This window comes from Paramisgurnus dabryanus, chromosome 12, assembly GCF_030506205.2.
Source record: "Paramisgurnus dabryanus chromosome 12, PD_genome_1.1, whole genome shotgun sequence".
Classification (NCBI taxonomy): Eukaryota; Metazoa; Chordata; class Actinopteri; order Cypriniformes; family Cobitidae; genus Paramisgurnus; species Paramisgurnus dabryanus.
Window position 1 is genome coordinate 7,913,474 of NC_133348.1, and position 19,985 is coordinate 7,933,458.

At 38.9% G+C, this 19,985-nt stretch overlaps 1 long non-coding RNA gene across 1 annotated transcript; it reads left to right on the forward strand.

The window, feature by feature from the left end:
* Window positions 1–18,092: 18,092 nt before the first annotated feature.
* Window positions 18,093–19,304, forward strand: LOC135737887 (uncharacterized). Its single transcript, XR_010528614.2, has 4 exons — window positions 18,093–18,208; window positions 18,353–18,416; window positions 18,709–18,770; window positions 18,930–19,304. It is a non-coding gene; the product is annotated as an uncharacterized lncRNA (long non-coding RNA).
* The last annotated feature ends 681 nt before the right edge of the window (window positions 19,305–19,985 follow it).

The window sequence follows — 19,985 nt, forward strand, 5'->3', positions numbered from 1 at the left end:
ATCGAGGAGGTGGAGTAGGACTTTGTACCCCGGACAAACTAGTAAGACGTAAAAAACTCTCTCTCTCTTTCTCTCTCTCTCTCTCTCTCTCTCTCTCTCTCTCTCTTTAGACTACACACCAGCTTAAGCTGGCAAATTAAGTGTATTTGCGTCTGAATTTCACCCGCGAATGACACGAATGTCACATTAAATAGCCTACGTCTTAGTTTATTAAATACGCTTAGTTTACTATTAATTATAAATGTATGTCTCTTGCAAACTATTAAGGGACAATTAATCAATACACTGACATGGTAATGCTAGACCAGATGTGTCCAGACTTTTTTGTGTGGTGATCTACTTTTAAAATGATAAAGCCAACAAGAGCTATCTGCTAAAAAACACAGTTAATTATTTTTATAACACTTTAAATGCTTGTAGGACTATACTGCATATATCTCTACATTGAATTTAGGGCTGTCACTATTCTTTTTGAGGAGTTTAAAAAAAATCCTCGAGTACATGTTGAGTACTTAAAATAGCAGAGATGCGGTTTAGTGAAACAAACTAGAAAATGGCAACAGTATCAGAAGCATACAAATCAGCGCTACGCTGCCTCTCTCTCTCTCGTTTGCTCGCTCTCTCTCTCTCACACACACACACACACACACACTGTGTGCGTGGATCAGTGCCTGCGTGAAGGCAAGAATGCGCATCCTGGTGAATTTTGGAAGTTAAAGACGACTGAGCTGCATAAGATTTATAAAAACACATTTGAGAAGAAAGGCGCAGCAACTCAAAAAGACTTGCATGTTTCACAATTACTCTTAGACCATAATGCCAATTTAGCGCGTGGAGCAGCAGTTAACTTATGTGTGATCTACCGGCATTGCCTTTGCGATGGACTGGTCGATCGACATATTGGACACCCCTGTGCTAGACATACTTTGTTTGCACAGTCCTACCGTAATTTTGTCACTCCTAGACGTACGTCTGGCATCAGGGCGGAAACATTTACCTCGATGAAGGAAAGTCGTTGTCTCACCAGGCTATGTTTATTCGGCTATCCAGTGCTGAGCTTCGATGAAACCTCACGGCGGGAGATTGACAGCTTTGACACCAAATGGATATACGTGAAAATCATATGACATGATTTCACAACTTTTCATTGGCCATTTACATATGTGAAGCATACTGTATACGGAAATAAACCTGGACATTCAATCCGTCGAAAAATCTCAAAATCGGCAAAATGGACATACATGCTTTTTATCGGACAGCGACGATATGTAAATAATAAGATATGTTTCACCATCTCTGTAACGTTTTCTAATTTATTTGTTTATTTTTTACTCATTTATGACAAATAACTTGATTGGTGGACAAAAAAGAAGCTGATTTACTCTAAAGGCAACACTACCATAAACGCAACCTTCTTTAAACTGATGCCATTAATCTGATTAAGTCATTAAAGTCCAGGCACTTTTTTCCTGCGTGCCAAGGAGCGAGGACAACCCAATTGCTGGTTTTAAACCCATGCGTGTCTAACAACCTACCTAGTTCAAGAAAATGGCAGACACATTACAAGTTCAGGTGCCAGAAGGAGTCCATGCCGCACAAGTTCAGGTCCGAGCAAGAGTCCAAGACGTGCACATGACAAGTCCAGGTGCGTGCAACAAGAAATCTGCGTAGGTTATAAGCTCTCTCGTGAAAAGTGAAGCCCACAAAGCCTCTCATGTGAGGAAAAGCAAGCAATGCGCATTTTATTGTAGTTCTAAACGTAGTTTCGAGAGGAGCCTAAACATTCAGGTCTGTCAATCATCATTATGGGCGTATATAAGGCAGCCTTCCGGCCTCCGGGTCCAGCTGCAGTTTTTTCGGCATCCCACCTCCTCCCCATCTCCTCCTTCACTGCTCTCTTTCTTCCTCTGTGCATTTCTGTTGCAAGGGGGGGTTGAACTTGGGGCTCGAGCCCCGGCCTCAGGTTCGCTCTCTCTGAAGGTTCAGAGCTCAGCTGTAGAGCTCCCTTCGAGGACAGCAAGCCAAGTTTGTTTACCATTAATCATTAAGATCTGAATGCGCAGGCGAACTATTGAAATGTGATTCTATGATGATAATAACAATAGCTATTGCCAACTATTGTTACGAAAGCCCGCTATCAGCCATATGTCTGACACGATATTGTCGATACACAATTTCATATCGTCTATTGGCACAACCCTAATAAACGCAACACATTTATTTTTGCCACCATTTTTCATGAGCTGAACTCAATGATCTAAGATTTTTCCCAGGTACACAAAGGCCTACTTCTCTCAAATATTGTTCACAAATCTGTCTAAATCTGTGTCTCCATTGCCAAGATAATCCATCCACCTTAGTGAAGGTCTAAATTTAAAACATGAATGCTGCCCCGGTCACTAAAGACCCGAGGTATTAATTTAAGAGTTAATCATATGACATTGATTTATTTAGATTGAAATCAATGTAATATTTACTAAGTAAAGTAAATAACTTCAGTAAAAGTGCAGAAAACATTTAAAACATAAGGTTGGAGTATTAATGACAGAATGTTTATTAATGTGTGCGTGGCAAATCCTTTGGAATTAACATTACTACAGAAGATGCATAATCACCCTGATCAAACAATATATATAATATCTTTTAACAGTAATTAATGCTAAATAATTTATTCATAAGTTTATTTAGGACATACAAATATTTACAAAAATTCACTTAATAAATTACCATTCACTCAAATGTCAACCCATCGGAATCCTTGAATCCACAGATATAAGAGGATATGAGAGTCTTAAAGGCCTTCTGAAAACAAGGATAAAAAATCCATAGATCAAAGGATTACAAGTTGAGTTAAAATATCCAAACCAGCCTAAAACTTCAAAAAAATCAGCTGGAGTTGAAAAATTTACATAAGGGTTGACAGCAATGGCAGTAAAAAAAGGAACCCAGCAGAGAAAGAAAACGCTCATAACAAGAGCCAGAGTTTTAGCTGCTTTTCTTTCTCTGTGTGCAGAGCTTTGACTGTTAACACCTTTGGAGGCCACAGACACTTTCTCTGACAAAACCTTTGCATGTTTTTTAACAACTTTAAATATGCTGATATACAGAGAGCTCATTATAGTTCCTGGAATAATAAATACTACAATGACATTAGTTACCCCCATTCTTTGTTAAAAAAAAGCTACACAGCCACCAAAACAAGACACATGTAATATATAAACTTCCATACCAACAGCATACACCCCTGAAAACACAACAGAAAAGCTGTACACAAATGAAAAGATCCATGTAAGGCTGATTATTACAGTCACAGTGTTGTTTGTGATCGTCATTTTGTATTTTAAAGGGTAATATATGGCCCAGTATCTATCAATAGATATTAAGCAAAGATGCAGTATAGAGGCATTACAGAAGGTCATGTCCAAACTAAAATGCACATTACAAATAACATTTCCCAAAAACCAGCAGCCCTCGACATATCGCACCATACTGTAGGGCATCACCAGTGAACCCAGCAGACAGTCACACACAGCCAATGACTGAACGATCAGATGAGTTGGAGACTGAAGCTGTTTGAAGTGAGAGATGGAGATGATGATCAGCAGATTCCCAAAAACTGTCATGAGGATCATAAGCAACATTACAGCGTACATTGCCACTTTAACTCCAGTGAGACGATGAGCTCTAGGACAAGAGTCTGGATGTAAAGGATAACACAAGAGAATATTCTCAGTCTCATTGAAAGACATCGCGTCTGCCTGAGTTTCTGACTGATATACAGACTTAAATCTCAATAAAAATTGACCAAATATTGACCACATTTATTTCATAAATTATAATATGATGAAGAAGATGAATATATAAACAGTACATTCCTGTTTAAAATAACATCTGAAATAGGGTCATCATTGTAGCTACGTCTCTTTATATATTCTTAGATTTAAGGTGCCTGCCCCTAACGCATGTAAATGTAACCCATGGTTACATAATTATCAGTAGCTCTGTGTCTGTCAGGTTCAATTCCTGTGTTACTGTAGCTCCAATTTTTTGTGGGTTTTTTTCTAATATGCATTTATTTTTTATATTTATTCAATTCAATTCAATTTTATTTATATAGCGCTTTTCACAATTGTCAATTGTTGCAAAGCAGCTTTACATGAGTAGATGTAGAGGAGAACACTGAAAATCAATACATAGTATAAGAAGTAGAATAAAGCGGCTATGGATAAACCGTGCAAGCGAGCGTATTAATAATGTCACGTATACAGTAAAGTGCTAAGTTAAGCCAAAGTTGGCTGACTCTCCCTGGGACTAAAAAACCCCCTAGAAGAAAACCCACTGGGAAAAAATCCTAGAAGGACAAAAAACCCTAGGGAGAGATTAATATTTATATATATATATATATATATATATATATATATATATATATATATATGTATGTATATATAGACATGGTAGGGATAGGAAGCGGGTAAGCGGATTAAACTGGTTCAGCCGGTGGTCGTTGGTCGCGCATCGGCTGGGCATCACGTTGAAGGACAGCCAGTAGATCAGTGGTGCGTTGACCTTCACAGCAACAGGAACTGGGTCTGTTTGTCTCATTGTCCTCGGTCGAGGACGAGACAGGGAGACAAAAACAGAATTCTATTAGCGTAGGGGCCGTTCGCATGTAATGCAAGTGTCATACATTATAGTGGTTTAATTCAGCTCGGTTCCAGACAGGCTAACTATTGCGGCAAGAGTAAATTACCCATATGAGGTATGTGAGTGCTTTGTTCTAGACAAAATAACTACTGCGGGGAAAAGTACTGCCGGGAAAAGTACATTTATTGGACATTCTATGTGAATGCTTTGTTAAAGAAGAATGTCTTAAGTTTAGATTTAAATTGCTCGACTGTGTCTGATGCTCGAAAATTTTTTGGTAAGTCATTCCAGAGCTTAGGGGCCAAGTAGGAAAAGGATCTACCACCTTTAGACACTTTTGATATTCTAGGGATAATTAAGTAACCAGAATTTTGTGATCGCAGTTTACGTGGTGGATTGTATTCTGATAGTAATTCTTTAATATACGAGGGCGCTAGGCCATTTAATGCTTTGTAGGTGATTAGTAATATTTTAAATTGTATGCTATATTTAACTGGTAGCCAGTGTAAAGATGCCAGAATTGGACTAATGTGGTCATACTTTTTAGATCGAGTAAGCACTCTTGCGGCGGTGTTTTGAACCAGCTGTAGCTTGTTTACCTGATTTGCATTGCATCCCCCGAGTAACGAGTTACAATAGTCTATTCTAGAGGTCATAAAAGCATGGATAAGCTTTTCTGCATCTGATGCAGACAGCATATGGCGTATTTTTGAGATATTTCTAAGATGGAAGAATGCTGTGCGGCAGACGTTGGAGATATGACTATCGAAAGATAGATTGCTGTCAAACATTACGCCTAAATTCTTAACCGTGGAAGATGGCACCACCGTGCAGCCATCTATGGGCAACTTGTAATCTGACATATTATGTTTGGAGCGATTTGGTTCAATAATAAGAAAGTTATGTGCCATCCAGTCCCTTATATCACTAATGCAGTCTGTTAGTTTAGCAAACTGGTGTGTTTCGCTCGGATGTGACAAGATGTAAAGCTGGGTATCATCCGCATAGCAGTGAAAACTTATGTTATGTTTCCTGATAATGTCTCCTAGAGGTAACATATATAGCGAGAATAGGATAGGGCCTAGAACTGATCCCTGAGGTACGCCGCATTTAACGGGGGAGTGATAGGACTCTTCCTCATTTACATAAACAAAGTGATATTGTTGGTTAGATACGATCTAAACCAGGCTAACGCCTGACCACTGATGCCAACATAGTTTTCTAGTCTATTGAGTAGGATTCTGTGATCTATTGTGTCGAAGGCTGCACTAAGGTCTAGTAATATAAGGATTGAGATTTCACCACGATCGGATGTTAATAAGAGGTCATTTGTAACTCTAAGCAGCGCTGTTTCTGTGCTATGGTGGGGCCTGAATCCTGATTGGAACTTTTCATATGTATTATTATTCGCTGTGAATGTGGGTAGCTGGCTTGCCACTACTTTTTCTAATATTTTAGAAAGAAAAGGTAGATTTGAGATTGGTCTAAAGTTATTAAGATCTCCCTGGTCAAGGTTTGGTTTTTAATGAGCGGTCTAATAACTGCTAGTTTGAAAGCTGTTGGAACGTATCCTAATTCTAGCGATGAGTTAAAGATATTTAGTACCGTGTCGGACACTACATGAAATACCTCTTTTAGTAGTTTTGAGGGAACAGGGTCTAATATACAGGAAGATGATTTAGATGATGTTACTAATTTAGAGAGCTCTTCGATTGTAGTAGGTTTAAATGACTCAAGATGTTCGTATGGTAAACTAGTGGTAAATGTACTATTGGGTATAGTGGTGGCTGCTTGCGTAGTTTCTATGTTTTCCCTAATAAACATAATTTTGTTAGTAAAGAAGTTCATGAAGTCTTTACTATTGTGTTGGAGTTTACTATTGGTTTCTGTTTGTTCTTTGTTTCTAGTCAATTTCGCAACTGTGCTAAAGAGGAAACGAGGGTTGTTATGATTTTCTTTAATAAGCGTACTGAGATAGGTAGATCTGGCGGTTTTAATCGCCTGTCTGTAGTGTTGAACACTCTCTTTCCATGCTAAACGCCATACCTCTAACTTTGTGTTTCGGTAGTTTCTTTCCATTTTTCTAGCTACTTTTTTAAGGGCTGCAGTATGATGGTCATACCATGGAGCTGGCGTTTTTTCTTTGATTCTCTTTTTTCGAATGGGAGCAACGGCATCCATCGTGCTAGAGCAAACGTTGTTCAGGTTTTCTATTATAATATCCAGATCTTCACGGTTATCTGCTACATGTTTCATTTGAGACAGGTCTGGAAGAGTGCTAGTAAAGCTATCTTTAGTGGTGGAAATTATTGTTCTGGCTAATCTGTAGCATGTTGTAGACTGGGCGGTCCTATCTAGAAGTATTGTGTATGACACAAGGCAATGGTCTGAAACGGCATCGCTCTGGGGTGATATTTCGATGTCATTAATATTGAGTCCGAGTGACAGAATTAAGTCTAATGTGTGCTTGCGAGTATGCGTGGGCCCTGACACGTTTTGTTTAATACCGAGAGAATTTAGAACATCCATAAACGCACGTCCTAATGCATCTTTTGAGTTATCCACATGGATATTAAAATCACCAACGATAAGAGCTTTATCTACAGTGACTGTAAGCTCAGATAGGAAGTCTTCTATTTCTTTAAGAAAATCTGTGTGGTGGCCCGGAGGCCTATATATGGTAACTAAAATGAACGAAAGCTGTTTGTTGTTACGATCAGTTATTTCCATGTTTAACAGTATTATTTCAAAAGAATAAAATTTTAGTTCTGATTTATGGTTTACTTTGAACATTTTGTTATATATTGTAGCTACACCACCCCCTCTCCCTTTTAGACGAGGAACGTGTTTATAGTAATAGTCTTGTGGGGTGGATTCGTTTAAACTGATGTAATCGTCTGCTTTAAGCCAGGTCTCTGTTAAACAGAGTGCATCTAAGTTTTGGTCAGTAATTATTTCATTGATAATAGGTTCTTTATTGGTAAGCGATCTAATGTTAAGAAGGCCGAATTTTAACATTTGAGTTTCATCTGCTAATGTATTGTGTTTTAATTTTATGTTAATAAGATTTGTACGAGATGAGGTAAACGGTGCTCTGTTTTTATTTGTTCGAGGAACAGACACAGTCGAGATGTGTTGGTACTCTGGTAAAAAAGGCTCTATGTGCTGGGATAAATGTGATCTTGACATGTCAAGGCAGCTAACAGACTGACGGGTAAGCCGATCTGTCTGTTTCCTGACCTGGGCCCTGGATAGTCAGACAATATCAAAAGTAAGACTATTGGTCAGATTTCTAGAGAGTATAGCACTTCCTTCCGGAGACGGATGGAGGCCATCTCCCTTTAGCAGGTCAGGTCTTCCCCGGAAATGCTTCCAATTGTCTATAAACCCTACGTTATGCTGAGGGCACCACTTTGACATCCAGCCATGAAGAGACACTAATATACTGTAAGTTTCATCCCCCCGGTAGGCGGGGAGGGGACCAGAGCAAATTACATTGTCTGACATTGTTTTTGCAATTTCACACACCTCTTTAATAGTATCTTTGGTGATCTCCGACTGGCGGAGTCTGGTGTCATTCGTGCTGGCGTGAATAATGCTTTAATTTTGCTTTAATTATATGTTCCTGTATAGCTCAGTGGTAGAGCATTGTGTTAGTCGTGCAAAAAGGTCATGTATGGAAGGTAATTTCAGCCAATTTTAATGTATTCATTAAATGATAAAATAAAAAATACAATCGTAAAATGTGTCCCAAATTTAAAAATTAAGTGCTAAAATAAAAATTAAAACCTTAAATTAAATTATTTCACTTTAATTTTTAAGGCGATAATGCATCTTTCCTGCCAAATAGAAAAATAAAATGCGATTGATGATTTGATTTTTCATTTTCAATAGAATCTCGAGGCAAGACTGCCAATAATAAAATTAAAAGACAAACTTGAAAAGGAATTAGATAATAGCGGTATTGTGGAAAGCCAGAAATACTCGTCATTGGCAGGGAAGCATTTTCTCTTAATCAATGGCGGCAAAAGAGTTAATTTGGACAGGAGGAGGTTTGGAATGATGGTTTTAAAGGCCAATCTGAAGTCCACAAAAAGCATCCTCACATAAGTCCCTGGTTTATCCAGATGTTGCAGGATGTAGTGCAGTCCCATGTTAAATGATTCACGCAACGCAATTTACTAATATTTGCGCGTGTTATGAGCGAAAAAAAAGCATGTCTTAAATTACTTTGCACTTGAAATGGCTAAAATTATTGCAAGAAAAAGAGGCATCACAGAGAGCAGTAAACACGTGATACAATGCAGAGGATTGCTTTAACACATATGCTGGCTAACAGGGGCGTCACTAGGCTTCAGCCCCCCTAAAATTCTGTCCAGCCCCCCTAAAAAAATATTTGATTCATTAATTTGTGATCGCTTCAGTCCCCTATAAAAACTCTTTAGAAAAGGCGGAATGCTGCGTCAAGTTTCGGCTCCTCCCCTGATCTGAGTCAGAATGGATTTAGCGCGTTTTTCAATCCGCAGGGGGGCCGAGCAGAGCGAACATCAGTAGTACAGGGCGGACTGGCCATCTTGACCTGGCGGCTGTTCTAACCTGCCGTGCAGTCAGCTCAGGTTGACATGTGAAATAATATGATATGAATGAATGACGGACCTCTTTAAATCTACGAGTCAATCAATCGCGGTGAGAAAATGACACCACATGACCAAACGGCGGCAACCCACTGCTTTTTGGCTTTATCTAACAAATATGCAGCGCAAAGGAGACGCAGAGAGAGACAGACGCAGCGAGATGCTGCAAAATCAATCACAGAAATATTCGCCAAGAAGGGAGCAGGTCAGTCAAGTTACCAGTAAAAGCACGCATCTATATTGCTTATTAACGTTACAGGTTTTTAAGTCAGGTGCTGGCGTGATGCATTGCTTTAAGGTTGTTGTACTGAACGCATCAGGCAGATCATTTCATGCAGCGAAATACCAGATTATTGTGAAGTGTATCCTTTTATAAAACTAGTTTTTTTTGTGTGGAAAAACTGGATCAAACGTGCAAATCGAGCTTTTAATGGGCATTTCACCTTATATTTGCAGTAAAATAACTGTTTTAAAATCTAACAATATAAGTAAAGTATAGCTTATTAAATATGTTTGTTTTATTTCATTTAAAATATTAATATTTCAACATTTGAACTCCTTCCTTTTAAAACGTGTAAGGCACCTGTGTATTTGTCTTTGGCATTGTGTATTCCTAGTAAGTTTTTGAGGGTTCAATGTGGTATTTTTAATATTAGCTTGGCTTGGTTTACCTATCTTAACATTTTAAACAATACTTAAACGTATCAACATGTAAAAGAAAATAGTTTTGATTAAACTATATCAGAAAGTAAGTACCCACCCAGGTTTTATCCATTGTGGTAGCCCTTGCTTATAAAAAGGTTGGAGACCCCTGACCTACAGTATAGACATAGGGGCTGTTTCCCAAACAGGGCTTAAGTCTAGTTCAAGACTAAAATGCCTGTTTGAGTTTTAGTTCTTAACTAAAAGTAGCTTGCACTAACATATCTTAAAATACATCAGTCACATTGTTTTGTCTCAAGATGCACACCTGTAATATTTTTGTAAGGTATGCTTGTAAAAACTACATAAACATCCTAATATAACTAAGGCCTTGTCCTGGCTTAATCTAAACCCTGTCCTGAAAACCAAATCATACTGCATCTTCACAACTCAGTATTAAGGTAGATCACTTGTTGGTCAGTCCCCTTTTCTATATTTTAGATCTGTATAATTCCCAGATTAACACAGTGGCTATCAACTAATAATATTAACCTATAAGATTAGCAAATACGGTTTATGTTTACATTTATGTTAACACACTCATTTATCTTATTTTCTGGTTAAAAGTTTATTTTGTCAAAAAAATCCTTGGCTAAGGTTTCTATGTGAGCATAGAAATGCAAACAGTAAAATGATGTGTTTGTACTGGAAATGTGTATGTGTATTTGCACAGTGAATAATGAATCAGGAAGTCTTCATTGTAAAAAAATCTCCATTCCCAAATGAAAATTTTCTAGTCCCATATGTGACACACAGGGAATACAATGGAATAGTGGATTGCAATAAGGTTAGTAGTATACAACCTAATAGTTAAATAATATTTTTTGATCATACCCTTACTGGGGGCTGAGCCCTACTAAAATGAAAATCCTAGAATCGCCCCTGCTGGCTAACAGTTTATTTGGAATGCCAAAGAAAAATATTATAAAAAAATATTGTTTGCCAATGCCAAGCCATGATATTTTTTATTTGCTGGAGGAAATGAAAGGTGAGCCACTAGGAGAAGTCACACAATACCAGATGTTTCAAAACGTATTGTTAACCTTCATTTTTCAGTTTCTAGTTAGCTGTGATGTCCGTGGTGCTGAACTCAAGTTCATCACGCATTAACTCATCAGCTATGCATTTTTGCGACCCTGAATTAGTTTGCACTGCTCTTAGTAGACTGTGTTGGTCAACATGGAAATCAGCTGTTCACTTCCGCATCTTATAAAACCTGGAAGTATCGCCCTAGGACAAGCAGCTGCATGTCCGTGTATGTTTTAAGAATCACTCTCAATCTGATCCCTATCAAAAGTCCTTCACAAAAATGGAATTATCTCAGCTGTTTGCTCAAAATTTGTTGTTTTTGAAGACCTTCCCATACTTGAGAAGTGATAAGAAGAGAACTAATGCAGGTAGGATGAAATGCTTTTTTGTTGTTGTTTGAAAGCAGAGGGTCTTGTTCTTGATATATTTAAAGAAAAACATTTTCCGGAAGGCATTAAACTTTTGTGAAAATCATGAAAAATGCTGGCGCTGGCTGGCAACTTTTTTTTAAAACACTGACGGCGAAAGAGTTAAACCAACTCTTTGTGCCCACCTCCACCTGTCAGTGGATCATCTGATACCTGACAGACACACATGTTACCAACCGGAGGGGGCCACTAATGCCCCTCCGGACGTTCCACCTCGAGGAGGTCCCCAAAAGCATCCCAAGGACCAAGCACACGAAGCAGGTAAGTAAGAATTAAAACAAACTTTATTTATATTAATTAAAATCAGACTGGGATGGGGAAGGGGGACTTTAAAATAGCTCTAGCGTGTTCCTTTCTCTTCTGTAGGGGAGGAGAGGGCCAAGGGGAAAAGGACGGAGCTCCTTCGTCCTGAGGTAAGTATCGTTGCTTCCTAAGGGTTCTATTCCTTCTTCCTCCTTTTTTCCTTAGTTGAACACTTGACGCACTCCTCTGATCCTGGAAGCAGAAAGGAAACACAATTAATGGATGTAGGGGTGCGGGACAACTACCTACTCTGCTCCGGGGTCGACTCCGTAGCTTCCCAAGCTGTGCTACGTCTCGCTCCTGCGAATGACAGTGGTATAATCAGGTGAGTATAACAGGAATTCCTTCGTGCCCGTAACTTCCTCTTCTGTTTGTCTGTTCACAGGGTGCCTGGACGACTTGCCTCAGTCCGCGGTCTGTTAGCTCCCACGCTTGTCTCGGAGGCCTGCTACAGTCATACACACACAAGAGACAGGTTAGAGAAAATCTCACTGTGTTACCGTGCCTTCCTCCGGCATTGGAGGTTTTCCCCGACAGGCTGACGGAACGAGAACACTCCTCTTTTCTATTTCAGGTTGCTTCAGGGACGCTGCAGGGCCGTACTCCACTGGACTAGCGGACGCACAAGGTAAGTATGAACTTCACTAGGCACTTCTGGACTGGATCTACAAAGGATCTCTGGTAAGTGTGGCTCCACGTTGCAATGGGCCTGCTGCTCTGGGTCCTCCAGACGTTTCAGGTAAGTACAGTTTTAACTCTGGTTCTAGGGTGGCCCTGCGGTTCACTGGCGTGCTGCTCTGGATCAACAAGACAGCTTGGGTACGTACAGCTTTTAGATCTGGCTCTAGTGTGGCTCTGCGGTTCAATGGGCGTGCTGCTCTGGGTCAATAAGACAGCTTGGGTACGTGTAGCTTTTAGCTCTGGCTCTAGTGTGGCTCTGCGGTTCAATGGGTGTGCTGCTCTGGGTCAATAAGACAGCTTGGATACGTGTAGCTTTTAGCTCTGGCTCTAGTGTGGCTCTCACTCTGTCACTCTCAAAGGAAGTACAGGTAGGTATTACAACATGGGTGAAAGAATTTATACATCACCTAACCTTGGTCCACGGTGAGAGAGTACAGTCGTTACCCACTTCCACACGAGCCTGTGCCGTCCGGAGAGATGGAGGGAAATGTAGATGGGACTGTAAGATGACGTCCGTAACCGACCCGTCAGCTCCTTTTCTTATCCAAGGCCAGAACGACACCTAAATGGATGGAACAGACGGCAGAGCCTCTTCTCCACACAGGGTTTGTGCACAACAATTAACTTTGCGCCTCCACAATTTCTCTACTTCCTTTAATTCCACTATGATCTCTTCCACAGCACGTCGATACTGTACTCACACAATCTTCTTCGTTGCTTGGACACACAGGTGGGGGAGATAGAAAGGTGAATCCACGATGGTGATCACACTCCAGCAGCTCCACGACAACCTCACAGTGACTGGCCTGACCTGGGAGAGGTATGAGCGACAAGGACACGGCACAACACCGCAAATACTTCAGGTGCACACACGTCAGTAATTCACACTCACCCACGGCAATCCACACTCTTAAGTGACAGAAAAAGGCTCATACCTCCACACTGGGTCAAATACTTCACTGGGGAAAGATGTTACAGTAGCTGCCACAGGCGATTTGTGTCGCTAACAAGAGTCCCCACACAGCGGTCCAGATGCTCTGCAACCTGTTGGCTTGCCCACCGGCTTCGTTCTCCACGGTGGGCCACTATAGGACAACACACTCCACACAACAATTTATGGTCTGTTCTTCAAATGTCTCAGTGAATGTAAATAATTTCTGGTACTTACAATCTGATAACGTGTATCCGTTTTCCTCTGTATCCGTCCGTCCTCTTCTCGCGGCTCTCCAAGGCCCCTTGCCTCTAGGAAATCTCCGCCAAAGATCGTGCAACACGATGGCCTTCCATATGCATACACACACACACAGGTAAGAAAGTACTCCTTTAATATAATTTGTCTCCTGCCCAACCTGTTTCAGTGACTCGTCTCTCTGCTTTTTCTCCTCCAACAGATTCTCACTTCGGTTCCTGGTCGTCCGCTCTGCCACATAAATACACCGCTCTGCCACAACGCCCGCTCTGACATCCACCGGAAACAATGGATCAAACAATGAACCCGATGACTTCCACACTTCCCCAACAACACGACTCCCTCCTTTCGTCCGTCCCGGCCCCGCACTCTTTCAGCTCGCTCTTAAGCGTCCGCCGGATCAACGGGGCTCGCGGACTCTTCAGCGGGATCGTGCTGTGGTGTCGCCCATGGCGGAAGTGAATTCGCCCGGAAATCCTCTCCTCTCTCTGTGTCTTTGGATGTCCCTTTTATATGTTTCTCCCTTGCTGCATTGCCCAATCACAAATCGCCACACTAAACGACGTCACCTGCTTCGAATCAAGTCCCGTTTCGATTGCCACGGAGAACCAGGAAGTCATGGTGTTTTAAAATTTCGTTCCGGGCGGAACCTCTCTTCTCACTTTTTGGTTCCACCCTAAAAGTCACTCTGTGACACACACAGGGGCGCCACTAGCAATTCTGGACCCTATGAAAGAATATAAGCTTGGGCACCCTACAAGCCAACCCTGCTATCTAAAATCTTAAAATCTGCTGCATGGTAATAATACATACCTATTACGTTTACTAATGTTTTTGACCACTATAATCAGTGTTTAGTCAGAGACCTGCCATGTCTGTAGCTATAAGATGATTTATTGTGTAAATGTAAATTTAATAGATAAATACATTACAGCAGGGGTCTTCAACGTTTTTTGGGTCAGGGACCCCTTAGATTAGAGAGGCATGGAGCAGGGACCCCCTAATACTACATTTGTAAAACAAAGATATTTAAGTAAGCAGTAAGGTACGAGAGGGCTGCCTTTTCGTATTAGGCACAACGCAAAGTGGAGTAAAGTACAACTGATGACCAATCAGAATCAATGACTGGAACTGTTTTATAAATAGAAACAAACCATATTGTCACACAGCCATACTATATTAAAATGCATAATTTTTTTGTTAAAGTAGATTTAGTTTTTATATTAATATAATAATAATAATAATATAATATTATTTTAAGGTATTTGCAGTGTAATATATTTTCATTTTACTGTGAATTGGACAAGGGCTTTCAGTTTATAAAGATGACTGATCATGGTGAATGGCACAAAGACTGTCTATTCTGGTGGAGATAGAGGTTGTGCTACTTTATAATTCTGAGGTCTGTTGCCTTTCTCGTGTATCATCATTGTCACGAGTTTAAGTAACGCAGGTTTATTTTCTGTATAGCTTCATATCAGACTCAGGAGAACAACATGGAAGGAGTCCGAGCGCATCTCTTTGGGGAAACTTTTTGAGAGGCGGATTTCAACCTGACTATGAATCTTGCACAAAGCACCATCACAGCGCGCGTTTTTTATTAATTTTTAAATGCGAGCGATAGTTTTGTCACAGTTTTTAAAATGCAGACGCGGTGTGGTGTCATTTGCCTGTTGAATTAGCGCTTTAAATCTGAACCGCGTGAAACAGCCGTACAAGTTCAGAAATATAGATGAGACAACATGTCGCACTGATTCTAAAATGACATTCTGAAAGAAAGACACACATAAGATTTACCTGTTTTATGATGACTTTTCTGTCGCTACTGCTGCTTCCTGTGGACATTTATAATCTTGAGATATTTTATTTTGGTCCGCTGGCTAAACTGAACGCGCGCCTTCAAACCTATGCGGTCACGCATGTGCACAACTTAAAGGGGACATGTAACGTTTTGTACATATATTTTACGTTTTAAGCAAAAAATAACTTGTTGTTGAACATCATTTGGCGGACCCCATGCAGTTCCGTCACGGACCCCCTGGGGGCCGCGGACCCCCGGTTGAAGACCCATGCATTACAGTAATCAAATTTTCAGACATTTTCTGAATTCTTAAACAAAGATTAAACACACATGATATGGTGTGTATGAACCTTAACCCAAAAACCTAGCTTCACCTACTAGATAATTGTGACCCTGCCTGTGAAAACCCAGCTGAAGTATTTATTTTTGATTAACTGTTTTCTACATAAAATAATCCTACATAATGTAAAGAACATTCTTTGAAAATATAAACTTGATATGTTTAATATTGACTGAGTATCAAACTGTGATGCTTATTTCTTACACTTAGACTTGAGACTTTAGTGTGGTTTTCACAGACTCACATGTGTATGAGTCCACTAACAATATTTGCTAACAGGAGAATGCTGGCAAGTGGCTACAAATTCAAGATCTACACTGTTAGATGTCGCTGTAGATTTAGCAGTACATTACTGTAAAAATCCACAGTACTATACTGTATGTGTACATTACAGTACAGTACTGCAGTTCATAATGCATTCTGGGTAAATTTGTTTGAGCGGGAAAATTTTACAGTATATTTTGGTCTTGATGTAACCTTGCTGTAGCCATTGCTGTAATGTGCCAGGTGTACTTGCAATAATCAGAGAAAGTGCGCCAACGTCAAATCACACAGAGGGAGGGTGAGTATATATATAACAACTAATATATATATATTAGTTGTTATATTATATATTATATATAAATATCTAAATAAGTCTTTTTTTATTATTATTCTATAACATCTTGTCTACAGAAAATCTCTGAAAATGTCTCGTTTAGTGCAGAAAATAGCGATTTATAGTGACAAGGTAAAAAGACTGCCCCTAATGTTTAACCCGGACCAACTGCGGTGTAACACGCTATTTCACGCAAAGTTTTTTAACTAAGTTAGTAGCTAGCTGGCTGCTCACTTTAAAGATAAACATGATCGCCTAAATCTGAGCAATCCTGGTGATGCCAGTTTCCTACACGATGTTATTATGGACTATTTTACATCCAGAGATGAAGGATCAGATGACAGAGACGAGAAGACAAAGGTACGTAAATGCGGAGCCCATTCTCTTTTCGTGCATTGATTTGATGTGTTTTGGAAACTTATATATACTGCATGTAATGCATCTGAAGTGGTGGAAACAATATGCCATAAAAATGTATTGGACAACTTACTGGGCGTGTAAAACGCTTAAGAGAAGATATTCTCTGCTTTTGCTGATATACCGTAATATAATAACAACAACAATAAGCGCGGCAATCCCTTTCGTTCATCTGATATTAAGATGAGCCCAGGTCTGAATGATATTTGGTCGAAGTTAAAGCTGCGATGAGTTCGATGTATGTATCCAGTTAAATATGAGGTTTCTTGTTTTCACTTCTGTGGAGGAGTTCGGTACTACAGTATGCTGTGTACGGCGTGTCAAGTCCTGACTGTTTACAACCACGAGTCAGCCTTGCCAAACAGTCGAACTTAATACTTTTCTCTGACGCTAACTGAACGGATGAAACGCCGAGATAAACGACCATTATGCTGGGACCGCAAGATCGCGCTGGCGGGTGGTCTTTGTCCATTTCGTTAAAATAGTTTCATTGTCGCCACACTTTCAACACAATATAAACTCACCAAAACCCTCATAATTTAGTTAAAACAACCCTATATTCATTAATAAAGGTGTAAAGCGAGTTAAAGCAGCGGTAGACATCTGTGTGTAACGTTAGCTTACTTTCTGAGGGAGATTGAAACTTTGTTGGCGACCGTTTTTCTCTCTCATTGCACGTTTAAAACAATATTGTGACAAACTATTGACAACATTCTTAAACTAAAAATTAAGTTTTCATGAAACAGAAATATTTCAAACTTACCGAACTGCCAGAAATCAATCGTCCTCCTTCAGCTGCAGCCAGGAGTTGTGCTCTGCTCTCCCTCTGTGTGATTTGACGTTGGCACACTTGATTACACTAACACTGTATTATTGCATGGCACATTACAGCAATGGCTACAGCAAGGTTACATCAAGACCAAAAGATACTGTAAAATTTTCCCGCTCAAACAAATTTACCCAGAATGCATTATGAACTGCAGTACTGTACTGTAATGTACACATACAGTATAGTACTATGGATTTTTACAGTAATGTACTGCTAAATCTACAGCGACATCTAACAGTGTATATATATATATTTGTTTTACAACTGACTAAACACTTACAGAAAGGTTTTATTTGTTAGCATAGCATGATATTAGATTTAAACACTTAATACATTTTTAAATCAATCACTTTGTCTCTGCACAATGAACATTATCAAATATTATTAATGTTGTAAAATATATTGTTCATTGTTAGTTCATATTAGCTAAGGCATTACCAAATGTTAAGGAATAAACTATTGTAGTAAAGTGTTACTAAATTTTTTTACCATTTCCTTCACAATGTCTACTTATTTCTATGGCTAACAGATTTTGTAACATTTGTATTTTTTACAGTCTTACCATTGCTTGTAAGCTGGATTGGGTAAGATGGATCATCTTTAAAGGCACCAGGCAAGTACATGATGTACAGTTACAAGTCATGTATTTTTTTGACTGCAATATTAAATGCTTTCACGTCACATGTAAAAGTACAAAGGGAATGTGGCTAATCACTTTTTATTTGTAGTTTACATGAGTGTCCTTGCACTTTATCAGGAGTTAAGGCAGATGTGGAGGCACAACGGGTGACACCAGACACACACCAAGCACATTATGTTCGGTAAGTTTGTACTCAGGTACTTACTACAGCTTCTTTAAATACCCATGTATACACTCATCCACAATTCCCACACACAACACTGTAACACGACCATACACAACATGTACAGAATTGTCTTAGTTTGCCATGTAGAAATATACAAACAGAAATATTCAGACTTTGGTTTTTAAGAAATTTAATTTAATAATTGTATTTATTTAGCAGAGGTGTCCCTGGACTTTATTGACAAAAGATTTTGTTTTCAGAATAAAAAGTTGTGTCCAAATCAGTAACAATTGTACTTTCTGTTCAGGACATTCAATCATGACAGGATCCAGGTGGATGCTGTCCATTGAGGAAAGAGTTTGTTCAGCGGTAAGTGAATCTTCTGTCTTTTAATGTAATTAGGTGTGGAACAGTATAATAAGAGCAAAAGGTTTCAGAATAGGAGTAAATTCAAGGCTGAGTTTAGTTTTTTAAGAATCTTTTTCTATCTTATATTTGTTGACTTAATGTTTATGATATTTCTAACAGGTTTCTGGATAGAATTAATTCCAAAGATGGGAAAAAGTGCACATCCAGACAAGGAGCAAGCAAAAAGACAAGGAACTTGGTGCAGAGAAAAGCTGTGGTGATTAACCCCCATGTGAACAGCTTCATGCAGTCCCTGATTGAGTTTGAATGGACGACTTCAAAGTAAAGGCCACTGTGGTCCGTCTGCCACAGTTTAATGCATTTATTTTTAGTGTTCAATGAAATTCAAGTAGAATATTTAAAACTATGGGCCAGTGTTGTTTTTACCACAGTGAAATGTTACCTTTTAGTCGATGATGGACTTTAAACTGAAAACTTCAAACTATGGAACAGTGTTCTATTTGCCAGAGTTAAATATGTTACAGCAGGGGTCTCCAAACTTGTTTATACTTGTTGATTTTATTTTATTTAACTTGTTTATATGTATATTATTGTTTAAAATCTTGTTTTAAATACGTTTTGTTTCAATTAAATGTTTTTTTTAAATAAAATTTTGATACATCCATTGCTTGGATTGCCTTTTAATTCATTATGTCATGTCAAGGATAGCATTTTTACCATATTAATAACTATAGATTTAAACCTAAATATCTAGCTATTATATATAATATTATTGTATTAACTGTAATAAGTAATAAATAGTATTTATGGGGCAATATAGACATTACAGTAAATTACTGTAAAAATAGACTACTGTAATAAAATATTGTAAAAATACAGTACAGTACTGCTTTGTAACTATACAGTACTAGTTTGTGTACTGTAAAATGGTATTACAGTACAGTACTGTAAAACCAAAATACAGTAACTTACTGGCAACCGTGCTGCCAGTACCATACTGTAAAAATACAGGGAAATCGTTAACAGTGTAGAAATACTTTATTCCAGTAAGTTACTTTCACTACAGTTATAATTCAGAAACATTTATTATTACTTCCTCATTATATGGGTTTATAAAAAAAACATCTCTTTGTTCATGTTCAACAGATAAAAAATGCATACAGGTTTAAAACATAGTGTTGGAGTATTAATGACAGAATGTTTATTAATGGGGGC